Genomic DNA, 19,724 nt, shown 5'->3' with positions numbered 1-19,724 from the left:
CCTCATGCGGTATTTTCCTCTTTTTTTAGCAATTCTAAAAGATATTTCTGCATTTCTGAACAAGCGGTAAAACGGCCGATAAATGCATAAAGTGCGGTAAAACGTGCGGTATTTCAGCTAGAATGCGGTAAATAAATAATAGTAGTCTTAAATTGTCTTCCATGAGTTAGGATAGTCTATGGAAGATGTTTTCTTTTGAGGGAGGAAGGTGTATTTGATTATGTAACAACCTATGTAACGTATATTTACATGGCGACACTTGGACGTGATTGGTAGAAGGTTCATGGTGACTCACAGGGGCGTCTCACCCACCAGGCAAGTATAGGCGGTTGCCTGGGGCGCCATGAGGTGGTGAGGCGCCATGAGGTGGTGAGGCGCATTCCCCCGCCGCTGCTACCGTGTCCATGTTTTTTTTTTATATTATATTACCTCCCGACTTAGTCCCCGGTGCTCGGCACGCTACCATGTGCTCAGCAGTGCCTCCACCTCCACTTCTCCCCAGCCAATAGAGCAATCAATACTGCTCTTCTCTGCCAGGCTCCTTCTTTAAAGCCGTGCCCCTTCTTCTCAGTAGCCACACAGGTAAAGTGTTTACCTCGTGTGGCCCAGCCTTTAACTCCGCCCCACGCCAGTCAAACCAGGGGCCAGCGGCCAGCCAGCTTATGCCCCCGACAGTCTGACCCCCCACCTGTGTCACTGGCTGCACACAGACACTGGAGCGAGACAGCCAGGGGACAGATGCAGTCACAGAGAGAAGAATGTGATGTGTCCGTGTTGGAGCCCTGCCCCCCGCACAAGACAGCAACACAGCCCGGGAGAAGGGAAGTTTTTGCTCCAGAGTAGTGATGGGAATTCCGGCTCTTATCAGAGAATCGACTCTTCTGAATTGGCTCCCATTAAAGAGCCGGCTCTTACGGCTCTGAATCGGCTCTTCATTAAATATCACTAAACACCACTCAGAATCGGAGTAAAAGCCCCGCCCCCGTCTCCATGACAATTCCAGACTGCTTCTCTGACTGGGGCAATCCCTCCTGCTACTGCTCTGCTCCGCCCCATACACTCCTACAAGCTGCAAGAGGAGGACTACATCTCCCAACATGCCTCAGCGCCCTTTATTGCAGAGCAAAGCAGAGCTCTGTGGGGCGGCTGAGGCATCGGCTCTTTCAAAACTGAGAACCGGCTCTTGTCGTTCGCAGCAAAGAGCCGGCTCTTAGAGCCGGCTCGTTCGCGAACGACCCATCACTACTCCAGAGATGATAAGCTGCATGCACAGGCAGAAGAGAAGGTATGCAGGCAGGCTGCTAAGAACACTTCCTGTCCTGTGTGCAGACTCCCAGTACTGTTATAACTGCTAGAATGTGCCCTGCTCTTTTGATACTAGAGTTTTCTTTGAAAGCTGGTTAGGCTGTAGGCTGTTAAAGCTGTAAACCTGTGCTTTAGTGCTGTGCTGTCTCTCCCTCTCCCCTCTCTGTTCCTCTGCCCCCTCTTCCATCTTATGCTGTCTCTACCCCTCTCTGTTCCTCTGCACTCTCTTCCATTTTATGCTCGGCTTTATGTTTGTTTACATGTATTTTCTGGTGAAACGCTTTCACATTACGATTATTTTCTGACAACGCTGCCCCATTACGATTATTTTCTGGTGAAACGCTGCTGCCCTATGATTAATTTCTGGTGAAATGCTGCTGCAATAAGTGTATTTTCTGGTGAAACGCTGCCACCTTACGAATATTTTCTGGTGAACTGCTGCTGCAATAAGTGTATTTTCTGGTGAAACACTGCCACATTACGATTATTTTCTGGTGAATTACGATTCTGAATTACGATAATTACTATTATTTTCTGATGAAACACTGCCGCATTATGATTATTTTCTGGTGAAACGATGCTGCATTATGATTATTTTCCTGGGGGGGAGGGGCTTGGGGGGGGGCGCCACAGGTTTTCTCGCCTGGAGTGACAAAATGACTAGAGGCACCCCTGCTCACTATATAAAGAAATGTAATGTGAAATGTATTCAGACGCTGACAAGAGCTTGAGAAAGGATGACTGCCCTCCGAAACGTCGCTTATTCTTTTCTATTACACAGCCTAGGAACTCCACTAAAACAGCATTAGGAACTCCACTAAGAACTGCAAAATGCATACAAATTGACTTTACCACCAGGCAGGTCTTAACCTCCTTAGTGGTATGCCTGGCACTGTGTCAGGCATGCCGCTCAAGAGGTTTTACTGGCCTCAGGAGTCTCCCCCTCTAAAACTAATAGGTTATCCGGCTGTACTAGGCTAGCTAGTACATGTGTTCAGCCCGCGATATACAGTCCGCTTATACTTTACCCAGCCAGGATCCAGCGAACGCCGCAGCCTCCCGGCACAGCTCCGGTCTTCTCAATGGGGAGGATCGGGTCTGCGCATGACATCGATGACGTCATTACGTCATGTGCGATCCTCCCCTTAAAGAAGACCGAAGCTGTCCGGGGAGGCTCCGGCGATCGCTGGATCCTGGCTGGGTAAAGTATAAGCGGACTGATCGGGGGGATCGGAGGCAATTGGGAGGGGGAAGGGGGGTGCCAATGATTGCATGTACTAGCTAGCCTATTGCTAGCTATGATCTTATACAGCCGGATAACCTATTAGTTGTAGTGGAGCAGACTCAGGCTAGCAGAACTTCCTGAGCGTTGTAACGCTCAGGAGGTTAAACTGATTGGTAGGATTGCTTTGATACCCCTAATCACGGATTCGAGTGAATCCCATCATGGCTCCGCCCACTTCCGGACTGGCCGTGATTGTGATTTTGAATAGAATCGGAATTCCGAATTTAATGCGGGTTTCGAGTCGCAATTTCGCATTACACCTGCAATCATGAGTCTGAATCCGTGATTACTTTAACGGTTAATAGCAAACCCCCCTTACGTGCTAGAAACACCATTGTGGGGAGTGGTGTCGGATGTGTGGAGATCTTCAATCAATGCATCACGAAGAAGGTCACAAGATAGAGGATATTGGCTTGGGATCTTTTCCGAGGATATTGGCGTGGGAACTTTTGTTTAAAGGTACAGGCAAGTATTTCTGGTTAATTAAGACTAATAAAGGACTTTATTTGTGGTTGTGTTTTTATTTCATTTAACCCTTTGTGAAAATGGGTAAGGTAAGTACCCCTATACTAATTTCGCCTGGGAGGGGATGGGCATCTGGGGGTCCCCTTCTTAAAGGGGACTTCCAGATGCCACCATGAACCCCCCCACTTCCTTTTGGGGCACCGCAGGTGGGGAAGAGCCCCTTGTCCATGGTTTGGACAAGGGCTCTGGGAGGGAGGGGGAAGCAGGGCCAGTTCAAGTAACAATTGGGCCCTAGGGCAAGATTAGCCTGGGGGCCCCCAACAGACACCCCCGACCTTTGTTGCAGCCAAATCTCCCTCCTGGGCCCCTGAGATGGCTGCTGACCCTCCCCCAATCACCTTCCAACTTAACAGACTCTGCAGAGTCCCTGGGGAGCAACAGTTAGGATGGGGAGGGACACTTTGGGGGCCCCTACAGGCTCTGGGGCCCTAGGGCAGCTGCCCATTTTTTCCTATGGTAGCTCCGGCCCTGGGGGGAAGCTTGGCCCCTCATACCATGGACCATGCTGGCTGGTATAGCTCAGGGTTTCTGGTTTTGTGCTCAGTTCCCTTTAAGCAGCCATAAGGGTGGTGCAGTTTTAGCTACAGCCGATGCAGAGCCTGATTGTGCTGCCCTAATGCTGCCTTCATGCGCATGCTCAGTGGCAAAATTTCAGGTGGCGTAGACTACTATTCCCCCTCTAGGCTGCCATGGACTCTGGGGTAAGGACAGGATAGGATCCTACTAAACATGCGGGCAGAGCAAATTTTAGGGAAGCACAATTGGACACAGCACCGGTCCTGAAGCTGAAGTGAGAGGGATATGGAGGCTGCCATATTTATTTTCTCTTACAATGCAAATTGCCTGGCTGTCCTGCTGATCCTCTGCCTCGTATACTGTTAGCAATAGACCCTGAGCATGCATGCAGATTAGAGGTTTCTGACTAAAGTGTGACTGGATTAGCCACATATGCTTGTTTCAGGGCCCGTTTCCATTACACGCAGTGCGGTCCGATCATCGCACCGCACCACATCTAAACTGCAGCACATGTTAGTCCAGGCATGGGCAAACTCGGCCCTCCAGCTGTTACAGAACTACAAGTCCCACAATGCATTTGCCTTTATGAGTCAGGACTGTGGCTGTCAGACTCCTGCAATGCATTGTGGGACTTGTAGTTCCGTAACAGCTGGAGGGCAGAGTGTGCCCATGCCTGTGTTAGTCGATGGAACAGTCTCCATTGACGCAAATTTTCAGGCGCGAAGTGGCGAGATGCGAGGTGAGGGAAGTTATGGATAGCATGCTGCAGTTTTCTGCAGCCCGCATCCGAGTCCCCATTGACACTAATGGGAAGCTGCCTGACATCGCATCCGGTTGTTTGCGCGACAACCGGAAATACCCGCGGGGGAATGTAAAGTGATGCGTCGATCGCTTAGCATCCCAAATGCCAATGGAAACTGGCCCTCAGGTGTGTGACTCAAATTCCTCTTAGGCCCAGTGCACACCGAGCGGTTTTTGGAGCGATCCGCCGGCCGCATCCGCCTATAAAAACGCTTGTCTAATGTATTGCAATGGGATGGTGCACTCCGGCGGTTTGCGGTTTTTGCCAAGCCGCAAACGCGCCTCCTGCTGCGCGTTTGCGGTTTTCGGAAGCGTTTCGTCCTCAATGTAAAGTATAGGAAAAACGCAAACCGCTCTGAAAAACGCTACTTCAGAGCGGTTTGCCAGGCATTTTTGTTACAGTAGCTGTTCAGTAACAGCTTTTTCTGTAACAATATGTGTAATCTGCTACACAAAAACGCACGCAAAACCGCTAGGTATGTTTAGAAAACCTCTCTAAACATACCTAGAATCGCTCTGAAATCAGCTCCCAAAACCGCTAGCGTATTGCGGATCTGCTAGCGGTTTTGGTGTGCACTGGGCCTTAGGCCTGGTGCACACCAGAGGAGTTTTTCTGAGCGTTTTGAGTTTTTAAATCTGCTGCTAATGTTATCCTATGTGTCTGTGCACACTGGAGCAATGAGGTTTTGTAAAAAAAACCTATAGCATTACATTGGGAAAAGCTTTTGAAACCTCTAAAAGCTCTTCCCAATGTAATGCTATGGGGTTTTTTACAAAACCTCATTGCTCCAGTGTGCACAGACACATAGGATAACATTAGCAGCAGATTTAAAAACTCAAAACGCTCAGAAAAGCTCCTCTGGTGTGCACCAGGACTTTGGCCTGGTGCACACCAAAAACCGCTAGCAGATCCGCAAAATGCTAGCAGATTTTGAAACGCTTTTTCTTATTTTTCTGTAGCGTTTCAGCTAGCGTTTTGCGGTTTTGTGTAGCCGTTTTGGTGTAGTAGATTTTATATATTGTTACAGTAAAGCTGTTACTGAACAGCTTCTGTAACAAAAACGCCGGCAAAACCGCTCTGAACAGGCGTTTGCGTTTTTCCTATACTTAACATTGAGGCAGAAACGCATCCGCAATCCAAAAAATGCCTCACCCCGGGAGTATGCGTTTCTGCAAAACTTAGGGCTGGTGCACACCGAGCGGCTTTTTCAGCGTTTCTGCAGCCGCTTGCGGCTGCGGATACGCTTGGTCAATGTATCTCAATGGGGTGGTTCACACCAGAGCGGGAGGCGTATTGCTGAAACGCATACTCCCGGGGTGAGGCATTTTTTTGGATTGCGGATGCGTTTTTGCCTCAATGTTAAGTATAGGAAAAACGCAAACCGCTCTGAAAAACGCCTGTTCAGAGCGGTTTTGCCGGCGTTTTTGTTACAGAAGCTGTTCAGTAACAGCTATACTGTAACAATACATGAAATCTACTACACCAAAATCGCTACACAAAACCGCAAAACGCTAGCTGAAACGCTACAGAAAAAGAAGAAAAAGCGTTTCAAAATCTGCTAGCATTTTGCGGATCTGCTAGCGGGTTTTGGTGTGCACCAGGCCTTAAAGTAGATGAGCACCAACATTGTTGCTGCTTGATTCCTTTCCTGCCAATTTACTATTTTTAATGTAGTGTTGCAAAGTGCTGACACGTTATTAAGTTTTAAAAAAGGAACTTTAACCAAGGATTGAACTTCATTCCAATCAGTAGCTGAGCTGATACTCCCTTTACCTTTTCTCTAATGCTGGGAATACACAGTTTGTTTCTACCGTGCATTTCTGCTCTCGATCGTTTTTGCGGCTCGATTCTGCAGTCAATTATCTTATCTTCCGCTCGTTTCTCTTATCTTTTTCCATTCACTTCTATCAGAAAACGAGCGGCCAAAGAATCAAAAGGGAGATCGGACATGTCGGACTCGGAAATGATCTATCGAACCATCTAATCAGTTAAAAAACGAACCATGTAGGCCCGGTTCACATTAGCGGCTGCTATCCGGAATCGCCGTGCCGGAGCCGTGCCGGAGCCGGACCGCATGCGGACCGGACGAAACGGACGCACGGCATAGCAATGAAAGTCTATGCGACCGTTCACATGCGTCCGTTTCGTCCGGACCGGAGCCGGACCGGATCCGGACTCCGGCGTCCGTTCCAACATGCGCTATTTTTTGGTCCGGCTGGTCCGGCTGACGTATCCGGACCGGAGCCGGAATGTTGCATCCGGCCAATGGAAACCAATGAGAACCGGAGAGCGCACAACACACTGGCTATAAAAACCGGATGTTGTACCACACTTCCTATGCTGACTCTATGGTATGGTGGCCATTTTGGATGGGGACCACATGGCACCAGCGTTCACAGAGTGGAGCAGCAGTGACTTCATGCTGGAGCTCTTTGGCAGCAATATGGAGCAGGATCTGTCTGATAGCGAGGGGGTGAGGCCCTACACATCAGAAGACCTCATCCTACAGGTGCAGCAGGTACCAGCCCTGTGGGACAAGGGGGATGCGGACCACAGCAACATCAAAAAATGCAGAGGCCTGTGGAAAAAAATTGCCAAGCTGTATGTGGAGGACTTTGAGAACTTGAGCAAGAGACAGCAAGGCACAGAGGGTATGTTGACTAGAAGTTTTTTGGGGGGGCTTGTGGTTTAAGCTTGTGATGTATTCCACTTTTGCTATGGATTTGTGTCACCCACGTGTTGCCCACCCACCCGTAGCCCACCCACCTGTTCCCCACCCACCTGTACCCCACCTGTGATGTATCCCACCCACCTGTACCCCACCTGTGATGTACCCCACCTGTGCTGTATCCCACCCACCTGTGATGTATCCCACCCACCTGTACCCCACCTGTGATGTATCCCACCCACCTGTACCCCACCTGTGATGTATCCCACCCACCTGTACCCCACCTGTGATGTATCCCACCTGTGATGTATCCCACCCACCTGTACCCCACCTGTGCTGTATCCCACCCACCTGTGATGTATCACACCCACCTGTACCCCACCTGTGATGTATCCCACCTGTGATGTATCCCACCCACCAGTACCCCACCTGTGATGTATCCCACCCACCTGTACCCCACCTGTGATGTATCCCACCCACCTGTACCCCACCTGTGATGTATCCCACCCACCTGTACCCCACCTGTGATGTATCCCACCCACCTCTACCCCACCTGTGATGTATCCCACCCACCTCTACCCCACCTGTGATGTATCCCACCCACCTCTACCCCACCTGTGATGTATCCCACCTGTGATGTATCCCACCCACCTGTACCCCACCTGTGCTGTATCCCACCCACCTGTGATGTATCACACCCACCTGTACCCCACCTGTGATGTATCCCACCTGTGATGTATCCCACCCACCAGTACCCCACCTGTGATGTATCCCACCCACCTGTACCCCACCTGTGATGTATCCCACCTGTGATGTATCCCACCCACCTGTGATGTATCCCACCCACCTGTACCCCACCTGTGATGTATCCCACCCACCTGTACCCCACCTGTGATGTATCCCACCCACCTGTACCCCACCTGTGATGTATCCCACCCACCTCTACCCCACCTGTGATGTATCCCACCTGTGATGTATCCCACCCACCTGTACCCCACCTGTGATGTATCCCACCCACCTGTACCCCACCTGTGATGTATCCCACCTGTGATGTATCCCACCCACCAGTACCCCACCTGTGATGTATCCCACCCACCTGTACCCCACCTGTGATGTATCCCACCTGTGATGTATCCCACCCACCTGTGATGTATCCCACCCACCTGCGATGTACCCCACCTGTGCACATAAAACATACACAATGACCAATTATTATACATCAATTTATTGTAAAAAATTAATACATTTAAAATCACTCAAAAACTTGAAACTCCAAAATAAACACATTTCAACAAAACATATTAAAAACCAAACATTCACCCTCGTCCTGGTGGTGTGGTAAAATAAAGTCTCAGTTGGTCCCTGTTCCGCAGTGACACTACCCTTGGCCTGGTTGCATACCTCCGCAGGGGCATTAGTGGAAGCACATTCGGGGGTTCCGGAGTCTCTCTTTCCTCCTGCCGCACAAAGTTGTGGAGGATGCATGCTGCCTTCACCACGACAACTGCGTTGCCCGGTTTCAGCAGCATGGGCGTGTGGAACACCCTCCACTTTGACACCAGGATCCCAAATGTGCACTCCACCATTCTCCTTGCACGGCTCAACCGAGCATTGAAGTGTAGCTGGCTGGCATCAAGTCCCCTGTCTGGGTACGGACGCATTACATGGTCGGACAGGGCGAAGGCCTCGTCCCCCACAAACACATAGGGGTAGGCCGGTGCCCTTGTCCCAGGCCAGGGTCTGTCACGGGGGAGACGCAGTCTGCCTTCCTCCATCAGCCGGCAAAGGGTCGTACGCTGGAAAATTCCAGAGTCATTGGAACTACCGTACGACCCCACATCCACGTACACAAACTTGTAGTCCGCATCTGCCACTGCCATTAGAACAATGCTGAAGTATTTTTTATAGTTGAAATAATGGCTGCCACTCCCCACGGGTTTCTGAATCCGGATGTGTTTCCCATCCAGTGCGCCAACACAATTAGGAAACTTGCACTCGGTCCAGAAGCCCTGGGCGATCTCCTCCCATTTCGTGGTGTCCGGCACAGGCATGTATCTGGCCCTCAGTCGCGTCCAAAGGATCCTCGAAGTCCTCACGACGATGCCTGCCACCGTGCTCTTCCCAATACGAAATGTGACATGTAGCGATGTATATGTTTGTCCAGTTGCGATGTACCTACAAGAGAAATAATCGAAATCAATTTTTCATGTCGTTACAGGAGAAAGGTTCAAGACAAGGTGGCGCAATATACGGGATGCATATGTGAAATGGCTACGGAAGAAAAAACTTGCCGAACGAAGTGGCAGTGGCGGGGGAAGGCGACAAAAAGACTACCAATTTGCCAAGCAATTGTCTTTCATCAATGCAAGCCTGGAACCTAGACTGTAAGTACCACTACTGTGGGCAGGAACTGAGAGCTCATTTACCATGACTTCGGCCATGTATTGCTATGGCCTCAATTCCCATGGCTAGCGAACTTTTCTCACAAGCTTTATCAAATGTTGGGTAGAAACGGTTGATAAAGTGATTGCTAGTGTTTGCTAGCTCTGTGAATTGACGCCACATGCTGTTTGGCACACCAATAAATATTGTTTTTATCTACAGGACTGAAGACAATTTGGAGCAAGAGGAACCGACCCAGGAGGCACGGTTCAGCAGTGAGGAGAGCTTGGTGGATGATGACGTCGCCGATGTAACCTATTGCCCCGAGGAGAGGAGTAGGAGGAGGGAGTCCTTAATCCCAACTCTCTCCTTTGATGATGACTTGGCAGAAGAGAGCTTGGATGTTGAGGTTGCAGGACCGAGTGTGGAAGAAGCTGAACCTCCACAATCGACCGCTATGGAAGCTCCAGGGGAACAAGAACAAAGTGAGGAGCACCGAGAGACTGCAGCACAACCAGCGCGCAGGGCAACCCCGACACAGGCCAGAGGACGGGAAGATGCTGCCACACCACCAGTGAGGACCACCACACCAGTGAGGCGTCGAGGTACCCTCCCCCCAACAAGGAGAGAGACAGAGTCCGAGATGTCCGGGGCTGTCTCCGGACTTCTCGGGATTCTTCAGAGCCACCAAACTCTCATAACCCGGCAGTTGCAAGATGAGGACAGGGGCCATATCATGGAGCAGTACAAGTCCCACATCACTTCACTGCAATGTGAGCTCGACGCTGTACATGGGCACTGCAGGGACGAGCTTAAAATGATTCATGAGATGCACAGAGGAGAAATCGACCAACTGCGTGCGCAGCATCATCAGTCGGTGGGCCAGCTGCAGAACATGATGCAGCAAATGCATCAACAAAGCAAGGAACTACTGAAATTGCAGGCACACCCGTGTTTTCACACTGTGATGTCTCTAATACCATATCTGGAAAAGGTGCCTTCCCAAAACCTGATGGCGTGCCATTCCAATTTGCTGGAGGTGATTAAACAGCACATGGACACGCCATTATTGCAACCACCAATTTTTAGACCCCCACAACCAACAGCGGTGCCCACCTGGCAATCATCACAGATGTACACCGGCTACAGAGGCAGTCAATATGGGCCACCGCTGTCAGGGTCCAGCTCATCCACGACCAGCACCCAAGAGAGTCCAGATTTCCAGGCAGCAACTCCCACCTTTTCTAGTAGTGGTGCCGATACAATTTGAAAAAAAAAGTCAAATTGTTCCTGGACATGCTCCTCTGAATACCTCCGATCCTCGGAGGAAGGATACCATCACAGGGCTTTTTAACTTTTGGTTTTGCTGGACTTGAACTTTAGGGCCTGGTGTCCCCGAAAGACACTACCTGGGTCACAACCTTGTGCCTGTTGCACTGCACCTGTAGTCCTGCACCTGTGCCTTTGATTCCTCTTGTTCCTTACTTTGTTGATCCTAATCACTTGCACAAGACCCTTGGAGCCATGGGTGAAGGACACCTTCACTGGTCGGTGAGAGGCCTAGCCTTTTCACTGACCTGTGTCCTTCATCCATGGCTCAGAGGGTCCTGTGCCAGTGGTTAGGTTTTAAAAGCACTAATAATTTAGGGCCTGGTGTCCCCGAAAGACACTACCTGGGTCACAACCTTGTGCCTGTTGCACTGCACCTGTAGTCCTGCACCTGTGCCTTTGATTCCTCTTGTTCCTTACTTTGTTGTTCCTAATCACTTGCACAAGACCCTTGGAGCCATGGGTGAAGGACACCTTCACTGGTCGGTGAGAGGCCTAGCCTTTTCACTGACCTGTGTCCTTCATCCATGGCTCAGAGGGTCCTGTGCCAGTGGTTAGGTTTTAGAAGCACTAATAATTTAGGGCCTGGTGTCCCCGAAAGACACTACCTGGGTCACAACCTTGTGCCTGTTGCACTGCACCTGTAGTCCTGCTCCTGTGCCTTTGATTCCTCTTGTTCCTTACTTTGTTGATCCTAATCACTTGCACAAGACCCTTGGAGCCATGGGTGAAGGACACCTTCACTGGTCGGTGAGAGGCCTAGCCTTTTCACTGACCTGTGTCCTTCATCCATGGCTCAGAGGGTCATGTGCCAGTGGTTAGGTTTTTGAAGCACTTCAATTTTAGGGCCTGGTGTCCCCGAAAGACACTACCTGGGTCACAACCTTGTGCCTGTTGCACTGCACCTGTAGTCATGCACCTCTGCCATCGGTTCCTCTTGCTCCTCACTTTGTTCTTGTTCCTAACCACTTGCACAAGACCCTTGAAACCATGGATGAAGGACACCTACACTGGTCGGTGAGAGGCCTAGCCTTTTCACTGACCTGTGTCCTTCATCCATGGCTCAGAGGGTCCTGTGCCAGTGGTTAGGTTTTAGAAGCACTAATAATTTAGGGCCTGGTGTCCCCGAAAGACACTACCTGGGTCACAACCTTGTGCCTGTTGCACTGCACCTGTAGTCCTGCTCCTCTGCCATCGGTTCCTCTTGCTCCTCACTTTGTTCTTGTTCCTAACCACTTGCACAAGACCCTTTGAACCATGGATGAAGGACACCTTGACTGGTCGGTGAGAGGCCTAGCCTTTTCACTGACCTGTGTCCTTCATCCATGGCTCAGAGGGTCCTGTGCCAGTGGTTAGGTTTTAGAAGCACTAATAATTTAGGGCCTGGTGTCCCCGAAAGACACTACCTGGGTCACAACCTTGTGCCTGTTGCACTGCACCTGTAGTCCTGCTCCTCTGCCATCGGTTCCTCTTGCTCCTCACTTTGTTCTTGTTCCTAACCACTTGCACAAGACCCTTGGAGCCATGGATGAAGGACACCTTGACTGGTCGGTGAGAGGCCTAGCCTTTTCACTGACCTGTGTCCTTCATCCATGGCTCAGAGGGTCCTGTGCCAGTGGTTAGGTTTTAGAAGCACTAATAATTTAGGGCCTGGTGTCCCCGAAAGACACTACCTGGGTCACAACCTTGTGCCTGTTGCACTGCACCTGTAGTCCTGCTCCTGTGCCTTTGATTCCTCTTGTTCCTTACTTTGTTGATCCTAATCACTTGCACAAGACCCTTGGAGCCATGGGTGAAGGACACCTTCACTGGTCGGTGAGAGGCCTAGCCTTTTCATTGACCTGTGTCCTTCATCCATGGCTGAGAGGGTCATGTGCCAGTGGTTAGGTTTTTGAAGCACTTCAATTTTAGGGCCTGGTGTCCCCGAAAGACACTACCTGGGTCACAACCTTGTGCCTGTTGCACTGCACCTGTAGTCATGCACCTCTGCCATCGGTTCCTCTTGCTCCTCACTTTGTTCTTGTTCCTAACCACTTGCACAAGACCCTTGGAGCCATGGATGAAGGACACCTTGACTGGTCGGTGAGAGGCCTAGCCTTTTCACTGACCTGTGTCCTTCATCCATGGCTCAGAGGGTCCTGTGCCAGTGGTTAGGTTTTTGAAGCACTTCAATTTATTAGGGCCTGGTGTCCCCGAAAGACACTTGGGCAGCTATGCCCTACATCTCTTCCAGCACAAAGTTGGTGGTTGGTGTTCCTTAAAACTGACCGGGCTATACCATAGATATGTTATTTTTTTGTCTTCCATGTTGGAAGAATGTTTCCATGTTGGAAAGTGGTTGTTTTTGCAATAAAAAAATTTGTTTTTACATACCTCAGTGTGATGAGTAGTTGTTCTTGTGGTGTGACTGCTCTCCTGAACCTGGTATCCTTCTTCCTAAGGTCATCCTTCACCATCTCCAAAAGGGTATCAAACCTGTCAGGAGATGGAAAGGAAGAAGCTGTAAAGTATGTTGTGGGACAAGGTGTTGGGTGGAGGATGGGGGAGGTGTGTTTACAGAGGTTTGGGAGTGTTGTGGAGGGTGGGGGTGTACTGTATAGCTAGGTATACAGGGGTGTGGGGGTCAGGGTGGTGTGTTTAGCTAGGTATACAGGGATGAGGTGTTGTGGGGGTGAGGGTGGGGTGTTTAGGAATGGTGGGGGTTGGTGTATTTAGGCCTATATACTTACAGGGGAATAGACATCCGAGTGTAGCTGTAGAACTTCTGTGGGTGTCGTCTGAGGTCCCGGTAGAGGGCCTGGAACTCTCCCTTCCTCTGCCTCCTGGCTAGTAGAGGGTGCACCCACCATCTCCTGCGAGGAGCACGCCTTCTCCCCACATAGTAGTAGGTAAACAACAGGAAGGAGAGAATTCCCAGGTAATAGGCGTAAAAAATGACTGGATCCATGGTCCCAACTGCTGTCTCTGTATCCAAGGATGGTCTCCACACGTCCAGCTGTCTCCAACAATGACCCCAGAGCTTCTGCTGACCTCCCAGAACCCCAGGTATTTATACAGGTTGTTATCTCTTTAAGAATCCGGATCCGGACCGGAACCGTGTTCATACCGCACGGAAACCGTATGCAACCGGACCGGATCCGGACCGGATCCGGACAGGAACCGTACGGTTCAGGTCCGATCCGGCTCCGGTGCGGTCCGGACATCCGGTGCGGTTTTTGCAAAACCGCAAGTGTGAACGGGGCCTATTCCCAGCACAATAGATCATCAGGGAGGTCTGTATGGCTGATATCAGGGTGAAACCCCTCCTACAGTGTCATGTCATGAACAAGGTCCTGACCGTTTACTGTCTGTGAACCTTGCTGGAATGTGGGAAACAACAGCTTTTCCCAACTGCCAAGCCTATCTCCCTCTGTGCATAGAACTCTCAGTAACGAACATTCCATACAGATCAACAGGTAGAACTAAAGATGACACCACCAGGGATACATTTCAGAATGTAAATCAGGGGTAGGAATCTATAAATAAATATTATAAACAATAAGCATTTTTTTTGAATTATTTTATTTTCACTACAGTTCCTCTTTAATAGTACTAGTATTCATATTTTGTAAAAGCATAATGGTCATAACGGTCCTGGACTGCATTTTTCACAAAAATATACTTTAACAATAGTAATTATTGAATAATTACCACATTTCATTGCAATGTTGTTTATTTCTTTTTATAGTGCGCCCTCTGCTGTCCATTCTGCAAAAATGCAAAGGAAAACTAGAGAAGGAGGGGGAAGGGCTGCTAAGCATTGTAGTCCTGTTGCCATAGAGAGGAGCTCTGATCTCCATGGAGATGTAAACAAGGAAGAATCGTCCCACGTGGTAAGCATTGTGTGGCCTCTATGGAAGCTTATCAATATTTTATCTCCAAGAGGATGTAATCAGCTGTTCTATAGAAGGTGAGTGGAACAGAGGGAATGCTTTTTGGGGTGGTCGTTCTGGAGACTGATATTTGTGGAGAGGGAAGTTAGCTGAGTGCAGCTTATTTGTGTTTCTATTTGATTATAGTTTTGTTTTTCCTGTTTCTGTATGTCCTCCTCAACTTGCAGAACTCAACCTTTAACATCACAGTGCAGTGGATTGTAGAGCTGGCTGCTCACAGCGCAGTAAAAATCGGTACTCTTCTAAAACAGATTTAAAGAGGAACTGTTGCGAAAATCTTAAAATCTGTAACACATACAAATAAGAAGTTCATTTCTTCCAGAGTAAAATGAGCCATAAATTACTTTTCTCCTATGTTGCTGTCACTTACAGTAAGTATTAGAAATTTGACATTACCGACAGATTTTGGGCTAGTCCATCTCTCCATAGTGGATTCTCAGCATGGCCTTTATTCTTTATAAAGACATTCCCTGAAAAATATGTATACAAAGATGCTGGCCAGCCTCCCTGCTCGCTACACATTTTTTTGGCAGTTGGACGGAGCAACTGCCATTCACGAAGTGTTTTTAAAATTAAAGAAAACCCTGAGAACCCCCCATGAGAAGATGGGCTAGTCCACAATCTGTCAGTAATGTCTGATTTCTACTTCTTACTGTAAGTGACAGCAACATAAGAGAATAGTAATTTATGGCTCATTTTACTCTGGAAGAAACATACTTCTTATTTGTATGTGTTTACATGTTTTTAAGATTTTTACGACAGAGGTCCTTTAAATCAATTTGTATTGGCAGGCCGTCTGAGAGCAGCTTGGTAGCGGAGGATCATTTCAATTGGCTCAAGCAATGAATTGATGGATTACTATTGAGTTGAGCAATGCAAAACCATTCACAGCAAAGGTTGTTACTCAGTCCTGAAGTGCTGAGCATCAGTTCATCCGTTCAGAAGTGTATTTTGATTGGAGAAAAGCTATATAGGTAGTCCCTGCTTACTAACCTTAGTTACAGAGCACATTAATGGTACCTTCACACTGACACGGTGCATTGTGACGGACGCTTAGTTGCGCACAGTAGTGCGTTGCAATTCAAAGCTGAGATGGATTAAGATGTAATGGGGCCCTAGGAAAGTTAGGAGATTCAGGGCCCCCTTGTGGTCCTTTTGGTAAGGTGAAGTGGAGAGAGGTCAGAGAAGGTGGCTGGTGGGTGCCTTGACACCCACTAAACCCCGACCACCTGCCTAGTGGACAATCCTAATATAATATACAGAGGCGCCAAATGCAAATCAATACTTGTGTTTCTTATTTTTTGTGTAAGCCCACCCTTACCACCCACATATTTTACTGAATTTTAATTGGTACTACTTTTATTCTATTGGCGCCTCTGTATATTATATTACAATTTGATCCACCTGGTGGATGGGTGTTGATACCCTCATTTTTTCTTGCTACGGAGAGCGACTTTTTTAACCTGAGCGAGGGCAGGTCTAATCTCCTCGTCTGCGATTGAAGTGGTTGCCCTGCATCGGCAACCCAGACTTGTGAGTATAATTCCAATCGTCCTTTCATTTATGCTAATTATATAACAGTGATACACTATCGGGGGCTCTCGATTGTCTTCTTTTTAGTGGACAATCCTGTTCTGATTCAAAGTCTATGTACAGGTTACACCTTATAAGCAGCACTGCCATACATGGGTGTATCTACACTAAGCCCCCCCCCCCCTTCCCCTTATTCATTTAACTGACATCCACCACAGTGGGACTGGCCTGCCCCTGTAGCTAAGGCCTGGTACACACATCCAATTTTTATTGGCAAATGATTAGCCAATTTTACCATTTCCATGTAGTATGAGAGCTTTAAACCTGTAACAAGACAATACCACCCCCCACCCCACCGCGATCCTGCGCAGAAGTAGCCCAGCCCAATCGGGTTCACTCTACTGCGCAGGCGACTCAAGAGAGAGAGCACTGTAACCGAGGGACAGAAGAGGATGGGGGAAGCCTTGTTAGGATCCAGAGGCTTCCCCCTTCCGAGGTAAGTATCCCCCGGGGGATGGGGGGAGATGCTTGTCACGGAGTCTCTTTAAAGTCTGTTGGCTCTCATAATACATGGAGGCGGTAAAATTGGTCAGTGATTGGCCAATCAAAATCGGATGTGTGTATGCGCCTTAATGCAGAGCGGCAGTGGAGCGTTATACATTGCCTACTCCCATGACAGGTCCTCTTCAGTGCAGCTCGGAGCAGGGATTACTCCATGCAGTGCATCATCATGTGGCTCACATGACATGCAGAGAGTGGACCCGCAAGGTGATTGAGAGAACCTGTCATGCCGCTGGGACCAGGTAATGTATAGTGATCTGCTGCTGTTCTGCCCTATGAACAGGAGTAGGCCGGATTCATTGTTAAAGCGCAGAACTTCTATATTTTGATAAATTGGTGCCTGGATTCCTTTAGCATTTGTGTTTGGATCCATTCTTACGTTATGAAATGTGAACAGTTGCATTATAAGATCAATCAGTTTCTGGATGTAAAGCAGACCATACACTATGCAATGTGTACTCGGATCAGCGATCAGTGTTCCGCTGTCTGTTATTATGACACACTGTACATTGTGTGCTATCCGCATAGTACCGTGAAAGTCCATTTTTTGAACACTATAAACCCTAACAGTCCATTGTAACATTGACACTGTTGCCTTAGTACCATACTACCATGTGATGCAGCAGAAAGCTATGCAGTTGTCAAGTGCTAATTGCTGAATACGGTGTCAGCCATTTAGTAAGTGCTCCACACACTGATTGCCACTTTATAAATATGGTAATCATTACTTACTGTCGTCAAAAGTGGCGATGACAGGAAACAGGCAAACGTACATTAGTGGTGATTAATTAAGTCTGTTGTCACTTTAATAAATATAGTGACCAGCTGATCTGCAGAAAAGTGCCAGCAATATATTTGCGATCAGCTAATCCCCACCTTTATAACAAGACCACTCAAAAGAGATTCACTTCACACTCAATATGCTGGACACATCCAGGACCTCATCAGTTACAGGATTCACAATCATTGACTCCAGTTAGAATAGAGACGTTTTGATTATTATCAGCACAAGGTGTTTATGTCCATGGCCCGAGGGAGTAGCCATGGGGTGGTACCGAGGCAGAGTAGCCAGTTATGGAGAAAAAAACAGGTATTGGTTTGGTTGGCCACACGTTTTAAAGTTGAATTTCACGCATATCAGGATTTCTGCAATGCATCTTTGCAGAGACTACGCCCCTCAGCTTCATAAGCATTCATCATTTCAAAACGTTGTTTAGCATCTTCTTGAAGTTAATAGATCTACAGTGTGACACAACAGCTGCTGTGCTGTGCAGCCCCATGCTCCCAGGAATGATGGCTTATGGGAGGAGGCGTGGCCTGGCAGTCCAGGGTTGGCTGTGGTTGGGAGCAGTCTCTAAAAACATCAAAAAGGATTTTTAGGGGGTTTTTTTGGAGGGGGGGGGGGGGGGGGTTAAAGAGACTCTGAAGTCTCCCTAAAATGAGGTTTTTATTTTAAAAACCTCATTACCATTATAGTCCTTCTTAAAACACCGCATCCCCGCGGCTGAAAACCCCCTCGATCACCCCAAACTCACAGGGGTGCACGGCGGGCTCCTTCCACATAGAGGCAGCGCAGCTCTGCCTCTATGCGCGTCAATCAGCATGGCTCGCCGCCTCTCCCCCGCCCCTCTCAGTCTTCCTTCACTGAGAGTGGCAGGGGAGAGGCGGAGATACGCGCTGATTGACGCGCATAGAGGCGGCAGCAAAATCCACGACCAAGAAAGTCGCGGATTTTGCCTGCCGTGTACCCCGTGAGTTTGGGGTGATCGAGGGGTTTTTCAGCCACAAGGATGCGGCGTTTTACGAGGGACTATAATGGTAATGAGGTTTTTAAAATAAAAACCTAATTTTAGGGAGACTTCAGAGCCTCTTTAAGTGTTGTTTTTTTATTTATTTATTTAAATTTGTACTAACTCTCAGGCTCGGCTCACAGTAGCTTTTGCCAACAGAACAGTCCATATGGTTGAGTTGTCCGTTCCTCTGAACGGACAAAAAAATGCAGCAGGACCCAATTTTCCGGACTGTTTCGCTCAACGGAAGGTTTTGCAGCTACATAGGAACAAATAGAAAACTGACAGTTTTTATCTGATCCTGATGGTCAGATCCGTACAGCCGGCTCCGCAAAAAACGCAGATGTGAACCGGGCCTCAGGCCCATATGCAATTCCCTTTATCTCCTGAGTTTTCGCCTTCGAGATTTTTTTTCAATAACTTTTCAGCACTTTGCAATTGAGAAAGTACCAAAAAGTACTGCCAAAATTATTTTGAGTATTTTCTTGCTTGGTGATGGTTCAAAATGCATTTATTGACGAGATGTGAAAATATCACCTAGAGGAAAACTTAGGAGAAAAACATGATTGCATATGGGCCATAAGTTCTACTAGAGACAGTTAGTGTGATGCTAATTTAAACTTGCAGGCAAATGTAATTTGAGGAAAACTGTATGCAACTTGGCCAGTTCTAAGCTGTGTACAATTTGCCACCTCCAACTCCATTGTTGTGGATTGGGTGTTCTATTTACTCATAGATGTTAATAAGCATCCTTGGCACAAAAAAATATAATACAGTATGTACCGTATATTATTTGATCACATTGCACATGAGTTTTTCCAGGCATGTCACTGCACTTCCTTGGTCATGTCGCACCTTTATTATTTAGGCAAACATGGGCTATATTATTGACATGCATTTGTAGTTGCCAGGATCTGCATCTTAGACTGCACAATGGGGGAGATATACTTCACCTGAGTGCCAGTTCTGCTGGTCAGAAGGGCGTATCTTTTTACAACAGGGAGTTTTGACTGATGATTGCCTCCTACCAGGCCCGGATTTACATCACAGAAGCCTATAGGCACAGATGTCCTGGCTCCCTAGACTTCACTCTCCA

At 48.3% G+C, this 19,724-nt stretch overlaps 1 protein-coding gene across 4 annotated transcripts in view; it reads left to right on the top strand.

The window, feature by feature from the left end:
- The first annotated feature begins 14,251 nt into the window (after positions 1–14,251).
- CFAP100 (cilia and flagella associated protein 100) overlaps positions 14,252–19,724 on the top strand; it is a 42,385-nt gene continuing 36,912 nt past the window's right edge. For 2 of the 4 annotated variants that reach the window (XM_068251575.1, XM_068251574.1), the window contains exons 1-2: positions 14,252–14,319; positions 14,540–14,684. The gene's annotated coding sequence lies outside the window, so the exon portion shown is untranslated. Of the gene's footprint in view, positions 14,320–14,539; positions 14,762–19,724 lie in introns of all 4 variants that reach the window. The other 2 variants (XM_068251572.1, XM_068251573.1) reach the window with 1 other exon arrangement.

The sequence above is a fragment of the Hyperolius riggenbachi genome, chromosome 9 (assembly GCF_040937935.1).
Source record: "Hyperolius riggenbachi isolate aHypRig1 chromosome 9, aHypRig1.pri, whole genome shotgun sequence".
NCBI classification, from domain to species: Eukaryota; Metazoa; Chordata; class Amphibia; order Anura; family Hyperoliidae; genus Hyperolius; species Hyperolius riggenbachi.
The sequence above is the reverse complement of the archived record's forward strand: the minus strand, read 5'-3'. Positions and strand labels throughout refer to the sequence as shown.